This window comes from Sus scrofa, chromosome 2, assembly GCF_054392235.1.
Source record: "Sus scrofa isolate SSC_HxYL_T2T_F1_AM1 chromosome 2, Sscrofa_HxYL_maternal_Yorkshire_Landrace_v2.0, whole genome shotgun sequence".
NCBI classification, from domain to species: Eukaryota; Metazoa; Chordata; class Mammalia; order Artiodactyla; family Suidae; genus Sus; species Sus scrofa.
Genome location: NC_139384.1, coordinates 138,655,595 through 138,675,542, shown reverse-complemented (window position 1 = coordinate 138,675,542; position 19,948 = coordinate 138,655,595). Strand labels below are relative to the sequence as shown.

At 42.7% G+C, this 19,948-nt stretch overlaps 1 protein-coding gene across 5 annotated transcripts in view; it reads left to right on the top strand.

Annotated features, from left to right (window-relative positions):
• ZNF608 (zinc finger protein 608) overlaps window positions 1-19,948 on the top strand; it is a 112,854-nt gene that overhangs the window by 5,507 nt on the left and 87,399 nt on the right. The gene's annotated exons all lie outside the window — the stretch shown is intronic.

The window sequence follows — 19,948 nt, the reverse complement described above, 5'->3', positions numbered from 1 at the left end:
GTTGATTGGTGTTCTGAAATGTGGAAACGTAGCCAAAAGATACTAGAGATCTGTGTTGCATTTAAGCAGTGGGGAGCCTCGGCTTAGGCAGTTTGGATCTTTCCTCCCGTCTTTGTCATTGTCTTAAAGTCCACTTAGACACACTGCCTTTGAAAAATTGGCCCCAATGCTGTGCCGTTTAGTGCTGGAGGCCTTGGACTTGCTGGTCTGGCAATTACTGTGCATTAAGTTTTGTCCCAGAATTGCAGGCACTCTGTTCATGGAGCAGGTTGGAAGTGAGCTGGTGGAGTGTGTGCTATGTCTATAAAATTAATCTTTAGATTAATTCTAGATTGTGACTTGCAGAAGCAAAATTCATACCATGTGGTTTGTGGCATGGTTGTTTGGATATATGCTTATTAAATAAGGTGATTCTTGCTGTTTCTAACTTGATCAGAATTGGGAATGCCTTGGGGTGAATGTTTCTGTGCACAATTGCTCCCTGTTGTCTGTTTACACCTTTTTATTTGTTTTCATGGGTTTCAGATTTAAATGGGCGTATGGGGATGAAGTTTTGGTTTTATGATCTTCGAAGTTGACGAAAGGTACCCAAAGATGTAGATAATGCCGACATTGCAAAAAGCCTCTGAACGTCTGGTTCTTTTATTCATATCCCCATGGTCAGACAGCGTTTTACATGGATGAACTGAAATAATCCAGGTTTCGCTTCGTATGCTTTAATGTGTAGTTTCACATAATTTCTTCTAAAAGGCATTGTGAAATCTTATTCGTACAGTAGGGCATTTACTTTTGTTGCCAATAGTCTTCAAATTGCAGTTCTAATCTGCTCTAACTATCTAGATGAATTGCCCTAATCCAGTGCTCACAATGGCTGTGGTTAAGGAGTCAGAGCCATTTGATTGGATTCACTGCTGCCTGGAATGTGGGAGGTACTGCCCTTTTGCATTCCCCTTAGCCTTTTAATCTTCCAGCCAAATGTTCACATTCAACAATTTTGTTTAGCTGGCAATCGGAACATTTCAGTATCTCAAAGGCTGCTGTCATGGCAACTGAGATTAGAGCGTGGTGTCGGTTCTCCAGTTTTTGTGTTCTTTTCACTTTCCAGTCGCAGAGGAAACTGGATGAAAAATGGAAGAATTAAATTATTCATGTACTTGCAACTCGTCTTCAGTCAGAGCAGTATAAATGTGATAATGTGAGTTACCTAATGAAGAGCAAACAAGTCTGGATGGGCCTGGAGTGGAGGAGGGGAGCAAGCATAGTGCATTTAGATTCACGCCACTGCCAACCATGGCTACTGGTTGTGGGCACAGAGATCCTTCAGGGATGGCTCTGAGGGCCTTCAACCCTGCAGTGTTGGCCATTCTCTGTCAAGCTGGGGTGTTGGCTCAGGATCTGGAGCACTGTTCCTTCAGGCTTTCCACCCCACCCCTACCCCACCCCAGAAGGACTTCTCTTCAGACGGCTTTCCTCCTTGGCACACAGAGATGGCACTCCCTTATACAAATGCCACCCAGGGAAGTGACTCTAACTCCACAAACGCTTGGTTGTATAAAAATCGCCTTCAATTTAGAAAATACGTCCTGATGATGGGAGGGTACCTATTTAGGAGGGAAAGATTTGGTAGGATAAAGTTTACCTGACAGAAGTGTTCACTGAGGCATCCTTTGAGAAAGATTTTTTTTTTTTTTTGCCGTTTTGTACAATATTGTAATTTCAGCCTTGCCTGATTATTTGGGCTTGTGAAGAGTGTTTCAAAAATGAAGATGATTAATTTTCAGCCATCCCATGTGGCTCATGAGGGGCCCAACATGAAAACCAAAGGCCAGGGGACTAGTGTGTAATGTGGTATGCATGTGCTTTTTTTTTTTTCCTTCTGGTTGGATGGTTCACAGGAGATTCATAAGACTTGCTGTCACCGGTTAATTTTCACAGCATGCTTAAATGTCTATTTTTGGTCTGTTTATTCTGTTTCTTCACTACACAAAGTCGTGTAAAACATGATAAATTGGACCTTATGAAACCTAATTAAATCAATGAGTGTTCTACTCCTTTATGTGGAAACCGCAAGTATGTTGTAAAAGTCGCCACTCCCTTAATACGTGAACAAAATCAAAACATGCCATAATTCTAAGATGTTTGAGCTATATTTCTATAGCCATTTTGTGGTTAAGCCACCAGTGACATGTCTGAATAAGTAGATTTGACGGGTTGGCTTTTGGTTGTTAAAACCTGCTTCTCCACCTGCCTACCCCCGCCTTTCTTTTGAAGCATAATAGCCTGTTTTTGAGGCTCTTCTGCATGTATCCTCTTTAGCCTCAGTCTTACAGTTTTGAGGTTATCAGTTGCAGGCATTCAGCTGGGCTAAATAGGTAAATACAGTGTACGGGTTTATTGGATGGCTGTGAATTTGAAAAATGCATGGCAGAAATCTTAAAAATAGCTGAGACTTCAAATACACACGAAAGGCCCAGGAGATCTTAGAGTTGGGTCTTAGGGTTCTGACTTTTCAGTACACTTTCCGAAAAGAGAATGATTTCTCTAATATCATGCTGCTTTCATTAAGCTGGTCCTTAGCAGTCTAAATGTGGTGTCTACAAATGGACCTGTCCATGAAGGATATCATTCATTTTATTTTATTCTCCTGTAGAAGCCTTTTTACACTTCCCTAGGGAATGCTGGCACATTTTCTAAGTGAGTGTGAGCAGCTGAAGAACATATTTTGATTAATGAGTTTTGTGGATGATATGCTCTCCCCCGTCCTCCAAATACAGTGCCCCTGACAAATTCTGCTTAGAGAGTGCAGTTTATCTACTGTGAAATAAAAGGGCAGAAAGGTCACTTGCTATAATTAAAAAACAAAGTCCATTGTTGTTGGACAGCAAACTGTTTTGAAAGCTACATAAGGGATTTAGCTGTTAAAAATGTTGGTAACTAAGGGTGGCTCTCAGTCAGCATTGATGCAGCTGCTTTCTTTTCTGTAGGCTTCCTCGGAGGGGGACAGGGCTTTTCAGATGGGTACCCAGGGGGCTGCCCGTTCTCCAAGGAAGTTTTCTGTGAGAACCCGCGGAGGCTTGGCTATTGGGTGACCAGGCACATCGCTGGGTTCTGAGCAGAGTATTTGAGATCTGCTGTGTTTCTTTTTTTGTTTTTTTTAAAAAATGCAACTGATCAAGATTGTGCTAAGAGAGATAAATAATGTTTAGCAACTTTTAATAACTTTGCAGATAGTCTGTTAAAAAAAGAGGCGGGGGGCAGGGATTGACCGTCTAAATGTCAATGAGGTTAAGAATGCTCTTCCAGTGAAATTGCTTGGCCGCAAGATGGTTTTAATTAGAGTGTTATAAAGACTTATTTTTCCTAAGCAGCATTTTATAGTTAGTAAATGAAATGTATGCCGAAAGTGCTAAGCAGAAATCTCCCTAACCACAGAGGTGTTCAATAACCAGGTTCAAACTACATGGAAAGAACCATCTGTTCTTCGTTTTCAGCATGAAAAACACGGATTGAATGGCTGAGATTTGCTCCAATTTTGACTGTGTGTGCGTGTTTTTTTTTTTTTTTTAATTTAAAAAAGTTCACCTGGTACTTCACAGGAACTCGAAATTGCAGTAATATGAGCAACACTGTGAAAACACATGTTCCGACATTTATTTTAACCAGTTCCACTTTTATTTAAAAGATTTCCAGAAGCCCAGCCATTGAACACTTTATAATGGTTATTCGGTTCCTGCAGGCAATCCCAATGAGGGGTCAGTTCTTCAAAGATCTGACTGTTTAGTCCGCACCTGAATTATTCTGTCAATTTTCCCCCTGGAGGCAAGGGAGGGGGGAGGCAGAGGCTCTCCCAGGCTAACTCTGGTCAGCCTTTATCGGTTAATCTAATTGTAGGTGGTAGCATCCTGGGCTGGTTGTTGGCTCTGCACAGACGTGCTCTGGTTCGGAGCTGTGAGTCTCAGATTGTTGATAATGAGGGAAATATTCTTTGAAGGATGATAACTTTGGAGCCCTTGACTTTTAGATGCTAAGCTTCTGGGTTCTGGTTTTAGTGAGAGCCCTGGGTAAAACATTATCCCCGGCCTTTGTTTGAGGTCTTTTATAGAAGCTAATGACTGGGCTTGTGCCTCTCGGAGATAAATGACATTATCTCTGAGTGGGCTGACAGGAAACAGACATGTTAATGGTGAAGCTGCGGGGAGGATCTGCCCCGGTTCTGACAAAAGAGTGGAGAAGGGACCCCTGGTTGTGGTCATTAACACATAATGCATTCTTGCTCTTCCTAAGAGGCCCTTGATAATTGGAAAGCTATTTTAGCCACAAGCACTTAAATCATAAATCTACTACTCCTAGTTCCTTTGCATTCTTAAAAGTAGCCAAGTCATGTGTTTTTTGTTAACAAGTGTGTGATCTGGCTCTTTAAAAGGGTGGCAGTGCCAGGCGGTGTGGCAGTGACGTTTGGGAGGGCTACACATCCCACTGTTCCTTTATCAGATGGGATCTCTCTTTTGTCTTTCGCCCCCAGCTCAGTCATCCCTCTACTTTAATACACAAAGAAGGGGGTCCAACAACTACAGAGAAATCACTTTTATGCTGGAAGAGGTCTCGCGGGAGAGGGATAAAAATCTATATTTTATAAGTTGGGGAAAAGATTTCGTGCAGCGATTTGAATGTGATGAAACCTGCCTTTTGAAGTGTATGTTTAAAAAGTCATGGGTATAATTGAGTTTCAATGCAGTTTAAACTCTCTGCTTCTTGAACGGAGATAATTGCCATGTTGAACACACTCTAGAGGTGTAGAAGAGGTGGAAGGATCATGTTATTCTATTCTTTAATATTAAGCACTGGAAGTTTTTCATAGTAATTACTGTAGCACAACATAGTTTTGATTGCCAGTGATCTGAACATCAAGGGTTTTGCTTGAATACTAAACAGTTTATTCCTAAGTTACTTGGGTAGTATTCTTGTAGAACATGGAAGCTAAGGGAATTCTGGGCTATCCTTAGCAACATCAGAGTGGAAATAATGCTTCTCCACTGGGACTATTGTCATATAATAATAATACCCTCTTCATCTGTACGTTTAAGGTTATAGGGAAAGTGAACAAGTGAAATTCTGTCCCAAGAATGACTTAAGTCATCCTTACAGGCTCATGCAGGGATCTTACTGGTATTTGGTGCCTGTTATTTATTTCATAGGTGTGAGTATATACATGTTATAATTGCATGTGTGGATGTTGGGTTGGGAGTGGATTGGGAGCATTTAGTTAGCATGGGCTTTGTTCTTTTAAAAAAGTCACAGTTGATTTTCTGTTCCACTCTGCTGCAAGGTAATTAGCCCTTCTTTGTCTGTGCAGTGCTCTCTCCTGGCTGAAGTTTCTTTAGTGACTTCTTGCTCTTGGTTGTACTTTCTTTTTAATTTAAGCGAAAGGTTTTGGCAGTTGGAACAAAGCCTTTGCAACTGAATGAAAGGCTGTTAAACAATTCGTAGTGGATTGATCATCAGGCTGTTTGCAATGTTATTTTGAGTGCTCTAAGGGCATCCAGAAGGGGAGATTGGTACTTTGCTCCTAAAGCTAAGTTTTGCATATCTGCTTAATTTTGGTTAGAAATACCTTTGGGAATGTATTAAAATAGATGACGGGGTTTTGCCTGAAGAATTAAAGAGATTACCAAGCAGATGTTATATTTTGATAAGTCAGTGGCTCTTGAACTGCGTGGATCTCCTCTAGTACCCAGAAGAACTGCCCTATGAAGCTAAATGAGAATTTAAAAAATATGTATTTTGGTTGTAATAGAGAACTCAAAGGGGGAAGGGTGTTTCTGTTAAAACAAATGGGTTTGAAGTGATGAATAAATACGACTGCTGGTTTTTCAAAGCTACTCTTTCTTCTTTCTCATCCCCACCTCCCAGCGCAGTTTATTATTCATTGTGACTCTTCTAGCACAACTACTGAGCTTTTTGCAACTCCTAAGAATCCTCATTCTCAACTAGCACCTTAAGAGAAATGTGCCCACAGGGACATCTAGGCATATTCCAATCATGCCATGTGAATGAAGTTTTTAGAGTTTAAAACTATATTGATTATATTTCACGTTGTCCTTAAAGATTTTAGAAAGCAGATATTTAGGTTGTGGAATTGGCTTATTATGTTAACCACAGAGCAGATGGCATGGAGCCATAGACGTATAATTTTACTTAAAGGGACTTTTAAGGTTTTGATGTGTTTTCTTTTCCTCTTATTTCCCTGATGGCTTCTTTTTATTGAAGGGTAACTTAAGGAGACCTGGTAGCAATTTTACTGCCTTTCCCCTGACAGTTTGAAATAATAGCTCGGTCTTTGGTTGCACTGATCTTCTACTAGTCAACTTGATTCTGGTTTTTGTCATGTGGCAGTGAATTAAAAAAAAAAAAAAGTGTTGGTAGTATGTTTTAAGAAATGGACTCTTTTATATGCTTCAATTAGCAACAGACGACAAAGTTCCAATTGGTCACACTTTCATAAACTCCTAGAAGTCCCTGTTCGTCCTTTTGATTAAAGAAAACTCCTGGTTTGGTTTCTCAGGAAAGCACATCTGGTTCCCTGGCAGCTTTAGGTCCTTCTTTTTGTCTTTTCGAATTAGTCACTGAAGGTTCAAAGGTCCTCTCTAAGTTGTTCCTTGTTAGGTTAGCAAGCTTTCCCCATCCTTGAGGGCCGTCCTTTTTTTTTTTTTTTTGGTTGCTACACGCACCACATGTTGGAATTTACTTGACATAAAAGTACCATTTGTTTCTGTGCCTGAGTTTTACAGTTTTACCCATTTTTCACATAGAACATCATCAGGATGAGCTGGAAAGCATCTCTTTTAACTTTTTTTTTAACAAAGTGTGCATAGCCAGACCAGATTACTTTTGGATTTCCTGTCACCTCCTTGGCTGATTTATGGATGGCTCATGTTAAAAGCAACAATAATGTTTGAATTGGAAGGGTTGAAGCCTCGGGTTTTCATTCTTCATGGAGAACTGTTTATTTGTGTGTGGTTCACCACAGTACATGGATAATGCTATCAAATCTGTGCTTTATTATAGGCTTATGACTAGCACAGCAGCACTTCAGTTATGTGTTTCTGCCTTTTAGTTCTTTGCCAGCTCTTTTGTGATGGAAATGAAATTAGAACCAAATCTTTGCAGCCAAGGGGAAAATAGGCACAACAAATAGAAATTGTCCCTTGAGCCAGTTCAGAAGTAAGCAGTGGTGATTTAAGAAACATTTTTTTCTCAGAGTAAATGAGTTCCATAGGAAAAAAAAAAAAAAGGACTCTCGATTTAACTTTTCCACAAAGATCTGTGGAAGATGAGCCGAACACTTGGACAAATGGAGGCTGTTCCAACAACGAGGCTTTCTCCCTTTATATTGTCTCACATCTGAACTAACTGATTGCAAAGCAGTTCACATTCCCAAACCTTTCAACTGCTTTGAAGGTGGAATTTGAGTTCAGTAATATTGTTGGCTTCTGCTCCCCAAAGGGAACAACATGATTTTAGAACAGAGCAATTGAGCCTTTCCGCATCAAACTCCATTTGGCCAATTGTCTCCATTTACATTCCTTGCCCAAATCCTTCACCAGCCTTTCCCATGATGCCGCAGCAGATGCCAGACACTGAAGTAGAAAGCGAGCAGCTGTTTCCATTACTCCATTGCTGCATTATCCTCCGCAATCTGCTTGCCTTTTTGCTCCCCTCCCCCACCTGAAAAAAAAAGAAAGAAACCTTCTTTCCCTCTGACGTTTGCCTGCTCGGGGTTTATCAGCCAGCAGGTTTTCTATCTTATCAGGACCACGGATTTCTTGGGAAGGCCCAGGTTATTGTTTGCGGCAGGGGAGCAGATGGAGGGCCCTGGGCCCCCGGGGGCGTGGCCCGGCGGCGCGCTCCCGATGGTGGGGGCCCGAGGCGGGGGCGCGCGCCGCCGGGGCGCGCCCTCCTTCCCTCCCCGGACCCGTTTATAGCCCTGAGCGCTGTAAATCTGTCAGCTCTTCACGACGCCTTCACCTCTTTCTTCATTTGCTCCGGCTTCTAGTTTGACAACGTTCCCCTGAGGCGGAATTCTAATCTGCTTCCAATTAGTTGCAAAATGTGACTGAAATTTCCACGTTATGACTGCTGTTTTACTTGCACGCACACATCTAGAAACAAATTAATGCTCTTGAATATTTATTTTTTGAGTCCTTGGATTTACTTTAAGAGGAAGAGTTTCCAACTGTTTGGAATGACTTCCAGGATTTGCCTCCCCCTCCCTTATAATACCCTCAGTTTTTTTTTTTTTTTAAAGAAAAACACAACTACGGTGTGCCCTCCCCATCTCTTAAGTCTTTTCCATCTTTTCAAGATTTCTCCAAATGTATTATGTATGTTTAAGGTATACAAATAAATTTCGAAGTTCCCGTCGTGGCGCAGTGGTTCGCGAATCCGACTAGGAACCATGAGGTTGAGGGTTCGGTCCCTGCCCTTGCTCAGTGGGTTAACGATCCGGCGTTACCCTGAGCTGTGGTGTAGGCTGCAGACACGGCTCGGATCCCGCGTTGCTGTGGCTCTGGCGTAGGCTGGTGGCTGCAACTCCGATTCGACCCCTAGTCTGGAAACCTCCATATGCCGCGGGAGCGGCCCAAAGAAATAGCAAAAAGACAGACAAAAAAAAAAAACAAATAAATTTCGTAGTATTTCTAAAATAAGGATGTTTGCCCAAGTTTAATGGAGAGGGTCTTCCTGGTGCAGTGTTTTAATGGAACACAAAGAGACTCAAATTCAAATTCGCTGCCACGTATAGCTTAAGTGTTTTGGTCAAAACGCAAAGGACTTGGGACGCACTTTTAAATTCTTTAATTTGCTACTCAAAAAATAAATTAGGTCATTAATTGACTTAACGAATAACAAGGGCAGCGGTAAAGATGTAATTATGTGTACTGTTACCCGGCAAGTTTGTGTCTCCATCCTGAGCACACTCTCCTGAGCACACCTTCTGGAAGCTGTTGGAAATTCTGGACTGCAGTAGGTGTAGTCGATGGCTTCCTGTGACTCCAGTGCCCCCTTTCCTACATAATCCACTGTTAGGAGAATTCTCTGGACTCTGAGTTTTGGGGGTGGTTCTACTTTGAGGGAACTTTTTTTTTTTTTTTTTAACGGAGTTACTGGTCCATCTCATTATATGTAAATGTTAGAGTTGTTGACATCTTAGTTGCCGAGAAAGTCAAATTTAGCTTTAAGTTTAAAAAAGTATTTTTTCATGACTGCGAATTTAAGTACGAGGCAGTGAGGACTTGGGTGTCGTAATTGCAGAGAGGTGGTACTCTTAGAGAATGTAAATAGCCAAGTTTACTGATGTGTTTTATAGTGGTGTTCAATCCTCAGCATCTTGGCAGATTGATATCAACAGTAGTAATGGCCTTTAAAGAGGTGTGAAGAATTTTATTGATGGTGAAGTGGTTATGTTGATCACATTACTTTGTATTAGTTTTTAAATAACACCTTCACATGTAAATAGATCGATTTTTTTCCTATGGATTTTTTTCCCCCCTATGGCAGGCATCGTGGCAAGCATCATCACGTGTAATCATAAAAGCCCTATATTGATTGATTTATAATGTCCTTTTTTATGTGCTGTTTTCAGTCTCTGTAACTAGGAGGTGGGGCACTTATTTCACTCGATTTAAAGACTTACTTAAAATTCTTTATTGCATATAGGATAGAGATGATTTCAATTATTTTCTTTAAAAACTTTTAGCCATGCTGAAATTCTCACCAAAGGAGTAGAAGCGCTTTTTGTATTGTTTGCTTGCTTCTTGGTCTGTGACTGGTAGTAGAAGAAATAGCCAGATTGAAATCCATAAAAATTTAAAATGTGGGCCTTTCTAGAGACCTCCTGGGTTAAAAAAGAGAGAAAAGAGTGGCCCCATAGTGAACTGCTCACAATGGGCATGATTGTGCTAGCCCCTCAAGTCCTGGGGTTCACTAATTACCCTTTAATGAGGTCGGTCTGCCCCAGCTTTCCCCCTACCTTGGGAGGAAAAGCACGCAAGACAGTTGGAGTTCAAGTGGACCTTGCTGTATTTGCAACTTAGCATAACTCCTTTGAAGGCCCCCAAGGCGCCTAATTGGGGCTGGGCATTTTTGTTTTGGGGGAGACTACACACAGCTCCCCATTGTGTGTATAGAAGCCATCGTGAGTCTTGGAAACATTATGTGCTTTTGTTGATGGTGCATAGTTTTATAAACTCCAAATGAGCTTATTGCCTTTTAACCATTGGGAGCACTAAATAATGGAAGAACCTAGAAGTCTCTGGGTTGGGTAGCCGCCAAGCAGTTTTTTTAAAAAAAGAATGAATGGTTTAATTGTAGAGCCAACCATTTGTTTACAGATTAAGAGTTATTCAGTCACCAAATCCTATGGACCAGGAGGTGGAAGAATGAGTCCGTGAGGTATAGGAATTGAATGCCCCATGTTATGTTTTTGTGACCATGCTTAGCTGCTTTTACCCTTGTTTCTCACAAAAGAAGAAGGAATTGTTGAATGGTGAGAACTGCATGGCTAAGTGTACTTTTTAAGCTGTAAAGAGAGAGGGGTGCAGGGGGAGGGGAGGCAGGTTGTCATTTCTTTGCTGCCTGCTCAGGAAGCTGAAAAAAAGTTCTTCCAACTGAGAAGGGGGACCCAGGCTGTTGCTGAATTTTCTTGTTCAAATGACAGTGGACTGGTGATGGTGGTGGAAGAGGTAGGCAGTAAAAAGTGGGACGAAGGGGTGTGTGGGCGGGGCGGTGTGAGAAATGGGGTGGTTGGTGGGGAGCCTTTGTTAGAATGGCCCTAATGCATAATTGAGACCCTCTGCAGAAATTCCCCAGTATTGCATTAGTTAGTGGCCATGGTACTGAATAGAGGGAAACTGCAGCCATGGCAGTGAAGTGGTATAGCAGTTTTGGGAGGGGAAGAGCTGTTGCCTGGCAGCCAGAATTTTAGGTTGTCTTTTCTTAATTCTTTTCTTTTCTTTTCCTTTCTCTTCTCTTCTCTTCCTTTTCTTTCTTTTTTGGCTAGATTCTAACAGTAGAAGACCAGAAAATCATGGCATTTGTCCCCGCTGTGGTTGTGGTTCTTCTCCTCTGTTTATGAACAGTGGGTTTAAGGAGCTCACTAAGTAAAGTGCTATTTTCTAGAAGTATCATTTTGAACACTCCCCAGTTCCCTGTTTTCTATTTTTACATTAATCTTCTTGGGAGTGTAACCCTTTATCTCACAGTGTTCTTTTGTGTGTAAACTGTCACCCTAAGGATAACTTGGGTTACTTACAAGTATTGTTTCTGCGTAATGTCTTTGTATGTTGTTTGGCCATGAAAAAGCCCATTCCTTCGGTAACATTAAAATTGCTTGTTACTTGATGCATATTTGATAAATTGAACTTACTGGCTTAACATGATCTTGTTTTGTTTTGCTCCTAAAAGCTCTGGTACTGATATTTTGGTATGATCCTTTTGAAATGGCTTGGTTTTCAGTTTAAATCATGGCTGGTAGCTTCATTTTACATGTCTTTCTTTTGGAGGGTAATGAGCAACAGGAGGATTCTAGGAATGAGAGGAAGGGAGGGTATGAAGATTAGATCTAAATGGCTTCAGCCTTGTCAGACCAGTGACCTTTTCAAATGTTTCACTGTTCATTCTGGATGCTTTTCTATTAACAGTGGCTGTATTAGTGAAGAAAGAGACTGGATTTTACTTCTGTGGACATCCAACATAATTTTAAAACTTCAGGCTTTTAAGTCTCATAAAATTTAGCCCTGTTGTAGTCACTGAGACTGAATTTAGGTAAATATGTTTTTAAACATTCATGCCCCCCTCCCCAATCAGGTTCTACCAAAGAGGTAAATCCCAGCAAATGCTCACCTAAATTTGATTTCTTTGTGAGTAGTTTGACTGTTAATCTGTGCTCAACCTAGGTTTACTTTGCAAAGTAAAGCAGAAGTGCAAAGACAAGACACATAGCTCCTGCTTTGCAAGATTGAAATCTCTTTGCAGTTCTAATTCCTCTTGGAAGGAAAGCTCCCCCCTCCCCCGCTGCCCCCCGATCGCCACCCTCTCAAATTGTTAGTGCCTCTGCAGTGTGACTCCTTCTTTAAAAAGCACTTAAACATAGCATTTCAGTGAATTTAGTCTGTGCACATGTTCATAGAGAACAGGGAATCTGTGCAGAGCTTCTGCCTTATACACAAGGGTGTCTGGTTCCTCCTAACTTGCTGTGTATACTGTTTTAAGTGGACGCTTTTCGTTGCCTGTGTAAAATGTGAAAGGAAAAAATGTTAACCTTTCTAAGATGCTTTGAAAATGATTTTTCTAAGCCTGCTTACCCCAGATGAGTACGTTCTATTTGAGCTCATATTAAAGGCTTAGTTAAAGTCTCCTTTGAAAGGCTAGCAGAGGCATCTGTAAGCCTGCTGTAAATTCATGTACATTATTTCCTTGTAAAAACCAGTGTTTTCCATTTACCCGCAGTTAGTACAGCTGCAGAGTTACTTCCCGCAGATCCTCCCGTCCAGTCTCAGATTGATGGGAGGTTTGTACCATCTACAGCTCTTTATGGCTCCTGACACGAAATCACTTGCCTTTGTTGAATTTCAGCTGAAAACTTGAACACATTGAATTTTCCCTTTCTGACACTTACAGTGACATCTGAAGAGATTTGTAGACTTTTGTACTGGAAAAAATCTAGAAGATGCCCAGTGTATTCAAATCACATTTTTACGGGTGTTCAACACATAAAGATCTGTTCACGTCTCTAAATTTGGTGGGCAGCTTGTCAGCACACACCAGTAGTAGGAGGAAGTTAGATGGTGGAGGAAAAACAGGTACCGTTTTATCTTTGTGTCTGTAAAAGAAATTCTGCAGGGTTTTGGAAGACGCTCATTCTGCCTCTTTTGTAACTCACCCTGGGCTCTAAAGAGTAATACTCACTGTGCAAATATTCTGTGTGACGAGGTCTAGTCGCCTCCACGTTATTTGAGCCTGGATGTGCGTGCATAATTGGAGAGATTATTGGAGAGAGAGTGTTTTGCTGTGGTAGATGTGGTTTAAATCCTAGCACTGAGCATAGCATTTACTTTCTCAGCTTACCCACAAAATCTGTGACTAATTTAGTGAATGTGAAGATTTTAGTCCAGATGGTTAGGTTTAATTGTAAAAACTGGAACGATTTCAAAGTACCCTTTGGGGAGTGCGGGAAACAACAACTAAACAACAAAAGAGAATGAGAAGTAACTGTAAGTCACTAAATATAGCATATTTGGATATTACACATTTATAAACACACACACACTATATGTATATACATACATATATATATATGCAGTCTGCATATACATGCGTATATATTTCTGCATGCACAGTCAAGGAAAAGCTTGAAGAAGTTATTATACCAGTCAGAACAGCTTACGATCAAGAAGAAAAGTGGGGGAGTTCCCGTCGTGGCGCAGTGGTTAACGAATCCGACTAGGAACCATGAGGTTGCGGGTTCGATCCCTGCCCTTGCTTAGTGGGTTAAGGATCCGCCATTGCCTTGAGCTGTGGTGTAGGTTGCAGACGCGGCTCGGATCCCGTGTTGCTGTGGCTCTGGTGTAGGCTGGCGGCTACAGCTCCAATTGGACCCCTAGCCTGGGAACGTCCGTATGCCGCGGGAGCGGCCCAAAGAAATAGCAAAAAGACAAAAAAAAGAAGAAAAGTGATTTTTAATGTTTTCAGATTTAGTGTGTTCTCTTTAAAGGGTTTCCCACTGTGTATTTGGCCTTTCTGGGCCCAAAATAGGTTTCCCCTCAAGTGTGTTAAGAAGACACCCCCTTCCTGTCACCCTCTATTCTTGGTTGGAGAGCATTGCCCATTACCTCATCAAGTTTTTGGGAAATGCCACTCTTGCCCAGGCCTTGGCAGATGTCCCCTGGCTTTGGTGCTCTCCGAGGCCTGGGCCAGCCCGTTCTTCTGACACAGCAGCTGTGAAGCTCAACAAGGGCGTGAGCTTGCAGAAAGGGGTGGCTAGGTGGTGATTAGCGCTGTGGAGGGACCAGCTTCCTTTTCAAAGCATCATTTCTTCCAAACAGCTCTTGTCCTAGAATGAGCACAGTCATCCGAGCTGATGCTTTTAAAGCTACTCCAGCTACTACTATTGGCTGCTTCCTTTGCAGGTCTTCAGGAGCTTCAAGGATGGAAACTGTGCCCTTCTCTGCTTTGGGACACCACTGACTTAAAACCTTGGACTGATACATTGGCTTTGAAGTTGGTGGGCTAATGGGGCTTTAGAGTGTACTTGGTTTCAAGTACCTGAAATTATAAAGAGTGAGAGGGGGCTGGAGAGAGGGTTAGTCCGTGGGCCTGTTGGTAAGATCTGCTTGGTTCAGGTAGAACGACTATGGTTCATGTCATAGCGGTCCACAAGGCAAGCCACTGGAAACATGCTCAAATATATATACATTGTGTAATACTCAGAAAACTCAGAGAAAAGGTGTTAAAATTTTCTTTTTCTTTTTTTTTTCTTGGCTCTACCCATGGCATGTGGAAGTTCCCAGACCAGGGATGGATTCCATGCCACAGCAGTGACCTAGGCTGCTGCAGTGACAATGCCAGATACTTAACCTGCTGTGCCACAAGGCAACTCCAAAATCAGTTAAATTTATATGTGTTACATTTACCCTACATCCGGTGCTTTAACATCTGATTATTAAGCCCTCAGCCTTTTAAAATGGCATAAGGAGGAGTTCCCTTCGTGGCGCAGTGGTTAACCAATCCGACTAGGAGCCATGAGGTTGCAGGTTTGATCCCCGGCCTTGCTCAATGGGTTAAGGATCCAGCGTTGCTGTGAGCTGTGGTGTAGGCTGTAGACGTGGTTCTGATCCCGAGTTGCTGTGGCTCTGGCGTAGGCCGGTGGCTACAGCTCCGATTCAGCCCCTAGCCTGGGAACCTCCATGTGCCACAGGAATGGCCCTAGAAAAGGCAAAAAGACAAAAAAAAAAAAAAAAAGAAAAAGGCGTAAGGAACACAAGCTTGAGTTTGTCTTTCATGGTAATGAAGATAAGTAGAAAGCCAGCCCTGTGGGGCTGGTGATTTTCAGATTATGGAAAATGTGTAATACCCGCTAAGAAAAGGCACTTCTTGAGGAGAAGTGTAGATTTTGGAGCCTGTTATCATCGGTGACATGGGAGGGCAAGATAATGCAAGGTCAGCCATGCCAAAGCAGAGCTGGTCTTTGTTTTGATCCCCTTGGCTACCTTCCTTTTAAAAATACCTTTCTTTGGGAGGGTTCCCTTCATGGCCCAGTGGTTAACGAACCTGACTAGGATCCATGAGGATGTGGGTTAGATCCCTGGCCTCGCTCCGTGGGTTAAGGATCTGGCATTGCCTTGAGCTGTGGTCTAGGTCACAGACACAGCTTGGATCCTGCGTTGCTGTGGCTGTGGTGTAGGCCAGCAACTGTAGCTTCGGATTCATCCCCTAGTCTGGGAACTTCCATAGGACGAGGGTGTGGCCCTAAAAAAGCAAAAAAAAAATCTTTCTTTGGCTCTCTGGTGTCTCCTCACCTGCTCAGAGCCTTATTTTTCTTCATTTATCAGGAGCTTTGCCCTATGAGCAATCCATTGAATAAGTGAATAAGTGGTGATTTTAAGATGGTGCCACTGTCTTACTATGAGTAGACTTTTAAAGGATGGAGTTCACATGTGGGGACTTTCTGGTAGGAGGAGAGGTGGGGAGCTTCCCTGGTGTCCTTATCACTGCTTTGGGGCAGTCATCTTTTCTGCTCCCAAAGCTAATGTTTTGTAAAGCTGATTTTGGAGAGAACCTCTCTATAGATGTCTCTCAGCATTTGAATCTGACATCAAGGTGTAAATAATGAGGTCGAAGCAGAGTCCGACATGGCTTTTTTTTTTTTTTTTTTTTTCCTTTGTCCTGATCTCATAGTGGATATTGTAAGGGACTTTTATAGCTAATGGAAGTACGAGTAGGGTTCAAATAGGGACGTGATAGGCAAATGAGACCCTGAGCATTGATACATGGGGTATGTCAGACTTGATAGTATGAATGTCATAATTTTTTCTTTGTGTCTGTCACTAAAATTTTATGTATTTGTACCTTCATGTAAGTTGTGTTTTCTTGGCACATTTCTGCAATACCTGATGTATTTGATTTGAGAAATGAAAATAGTGGAAATAACGTCTATAACTGAACAAGGTCTGTGAGGGCAGCTGTCCAGGGTTAAGGCTCCTGGACATCTAAGGACACAGGTCAGGAAAATAATAGATGATAAACTCACCAGTGTACCTGTCACATCACCGAAGACCAGAGATCCCCACAGTTTGTGCAGGCAGTGGTACCTTTAATTTCCTCTGGAACCTTGGTTGCCTATTTTTTTTCTGTTGGAAACCCTGTCACGTCTTAGGACACAGGGGAGAAGAGAGTTGTTGAAAAAACAGAGTAGAAGTCTTGCCTACTTGTTGGGATCCTCCACTCTTGACTTTTCTTTTAGACCTTTGACATGAGGAGTTATGTGCAAGAGATGAATATGAAGCAGGGGCTGCTGGAGGTGTGGTTTTGAAGCCCAGGTACAGGGTTGAGAGCTGTGGCAAGCATGAGCTTTACACGGGAGAGAAAGAATTATGTAGGAGTTCCCGTCTTGGCGCAGTGGTTAACGAATCCGACTAGGAGCCATGAGGTTGCAGGTTCGATCCCTGGCCTTGCTCAGTGGGTTAAGAATCCGGTGTTGCTATGAGCTGTGGTGTAGGTCGCGGATGCGGCTCGGATCCCGCGTTGCTGTGGCTCTGGCGTAGGCTGGTGGCTACAGCTCCGATTGGACCCCTAGCCTGGGAACCTCCATGTGCTGTGGGAGCGGCCCAAGAAATGGCAAAAAGACAAAAAAAAAAAAAAAAAAATTATGCTGACTTGTGGGGAATCACTGCCTGTCCTCCTGACTGGATGTTTGTACTGTCTGGACATACTTCCTAGTCGCTCTCTTGGCCGACCACACACGCGGCTAAATCCACGCAGATGATACACATGGACTGTGTCCTGGGCAGACCATGTCTGTACTGGGTTGGGAGTGACATGCAGGTCGGATCCTGGAAGGCCTTGCAGGCTGTGGCAAAGAGGTTAGTTTTTCGTTTGAATATGATGAGAAGCCCTTATGGAATTTTGAGCCAGGAAGTGACAAAATTTGGTTTGTTTTTGAAAACGTGCCCTTGACTGCTGTGTAGAGAAATGACTCCAGAGAGAAATGAGTCAACAAGACTTTTTCATTCATTCTTGCAAGAGAGGATAGACTCCTTCAGTAGTCGTGGAGGTGGTGGGAAGTGCCCACATCGTGCCAGGTAATGAGGAAAGGATTTGGTTGTGGAGTGGTGAGAGGAAGAGAGTTAAGGATTTGGGGGTAGGCGCAGTCCAGAGTTGGGACACACTTTTGCTGTACCCTGTGGCTGCCTGTGCGACAGGGAGAGGTTACCTGGAGAGTATAGTTGGAGAAGCCAGGGGCTCGGAGCTGAGCCATGGAGCATGGGGGGGAGCCAGCGCTGCGTCCATTGAGGAGGAAGAAAACCAAGCCAGTCTGGTGTTTCTGGAAAGCAAGCGAAGACATTCTAGCAAGAGCATAATGGAATGTGTCCCATGATGCCAAGAAGTCAGGTTAAGGTGAGGCTCGGAACTGACCCTTGACTTTGGAAGGCTGTCTGTTATCGGAGATCTTGACACAAATGGTCCTGGAGGGAGGGGGTAAGGGATCGGGGGGCTGAACATCTGAGAGGAGCACTTGGATTTCCCGTGGGAGATGGAGGAGAACAGATCTCCGTGAGTTCCCCTTTTATATAAGGGACATGATGAGGTCAAGGAATATGTATATTTGTCCTTTTTTTTTAACGTAGAACACAGTTTGGATATGCTGATGGAAATGATACAGGAGGCAGGGAAAAGCGGATCATTCCTCAAAGAGAGGGAATAAGGTGCCCTGGAGTAGGCCTGGGGTTGGGGTTGGGGATCTGGGACAGGGGTGCATCTGTGAGCGTCTGGAGCTGGGGTAGCTCCTCCATTGTAATAAGAGCAAAGTCAGAAAATAAGAACAGATCTGTGTGTGTGTGTGGGTGGGTGGGTCGGGGGAGCTGATAGGTTTTGTGGTGGACAAATTAGCAAATTTTCATTTTGATCGTGTGCAGTGTGTTGTTGCTGTGTTAAGGGGTTCTTTTTAATACAGATAGCATAGACGACCATTAAATATTCATATTTTTATTCTCTGCCACCTAGAGTTTAGAAGCTTTGACCTTCTTATGTTCTGACAGTAGAAATACTGGAAAAGGCGAGGAGTCCATAGGGGTCTCAGTTTCTTCTTTCATTCATTCGCTTATTCGTTCCTTGACTCAGTAAATACTTTTTTTTTTTGGTCTTTTTGCCGTTTATAGGGCCGCTTCCCACGGCATATGGAGGTTCCCAGGCCAGGGGTCCAATCGGAGCTGCAGCCACCGGCCTCCGCCAGAGCCACAGCAACTCGGGATCCAAGCCACGTCTGCGACCTACACCACAGCTCACAGCAACACCAGATCCTCAACCCATTGAGCAAGGCCAGGGATCGAACCTGCAACCTCATGGTTCCTAGTCGGATTCGTTAACCACTGTGCCATGACGGGAACTCCAGTAAATACTTTTTAAGCACCAGTTATATGCCAAGCACAGTCTGGATCCTGGAGATACCGTGGTCCACAAGCAAAGTCTCTGCCTTTGAGTGAGGACATGATAGTCTGTGAGGAGGAGCCGTATGTTTTGCTGGAGCTGAAAGCGGACAGGGCAAGGAGCTATGAAGTTCAAGAGGGAGTGTGAGGCCAGGCTCCAGGCATCCAGGAAAAACCTAGTAAGACTTTGAACAGTGGCCAGCCAGGCTGTGACTTTGGTTCCAGAAGGATCTCGGTGAGGGGACGTATCTAAGCTGTTTCTCCAGTCTTAACCGATTTCATTCTGATTTCTCAGTGATTAAGGGAGATGGAGCGGGGCTGTCTTGCATGAATCGTAGGAACTGATGATGTCACGTACAAGATCGTAAATATTAAGTTGTGTAGTTTTTTTTTGTTTGTTTTTTTTTTTAAGCAGAGAATAGACAAAATGGTACTTTCCTCAGAAGGCATTAAAAAGAGACTTAAGGTTCCCCAGCGTGAATGTTTACTGGATGTACACACACACACACACACACACACACACACACACACAGTATTAAATAGGCTATCATTGCTAAAAGTACTGATAACAGATATTTTAAATGATGATGTCAGAGTATAAATAGAAACGCTTAATTTTTTTTCCTTGCACTTCCTTGGCGCTCCTGGGGCTTTAACATGCCTTCTGCCTTGGAGACTGATCTAGGGCTCTGAGAAACCAGTTGCATATATTGAATACTTTTTATTTGACTTAAAATTTAAAAAGCAGTATATAACCTGATAAACTCTATGCAAATATTATATAATGGAAAGTAGGTTTTACTTCCCCATAGACATGCTCCCCAGAGTCAACCACTTGGAACAGTTTTGTACGTCTTTGTTGAAATAGTCTCCATATGTTCAAGCATGTATATTTATATATCTGTCTCCGTATACAGATCAGAGCATATTAAAGGAACAGATCTGCACCTTGCTCTTTTCACATTACTCTTATGTCTTAGATATCTTATGTTCCTCTTTTTACCTTTGATTCCATAATTTATTTAACGGGTCCTCTGCTAATAGCGTTTAGGTGTTTCCTAGTCTTTTTCAGTTAGAAAATGCTCCGGTCAATGTCATTTGGAATACATTTCATAATTGGCCCCTGAGTTGATTCTGTCAGTTGCATTCCCATCAATGCTGGAACATGGAATAAATGCCTGTATTCCTTCCTTTCTTCCTTCTTCCCTCCCTGTCTCCCTCTTTTCCTTTCCTTTTCTCTTTCTTTCTTT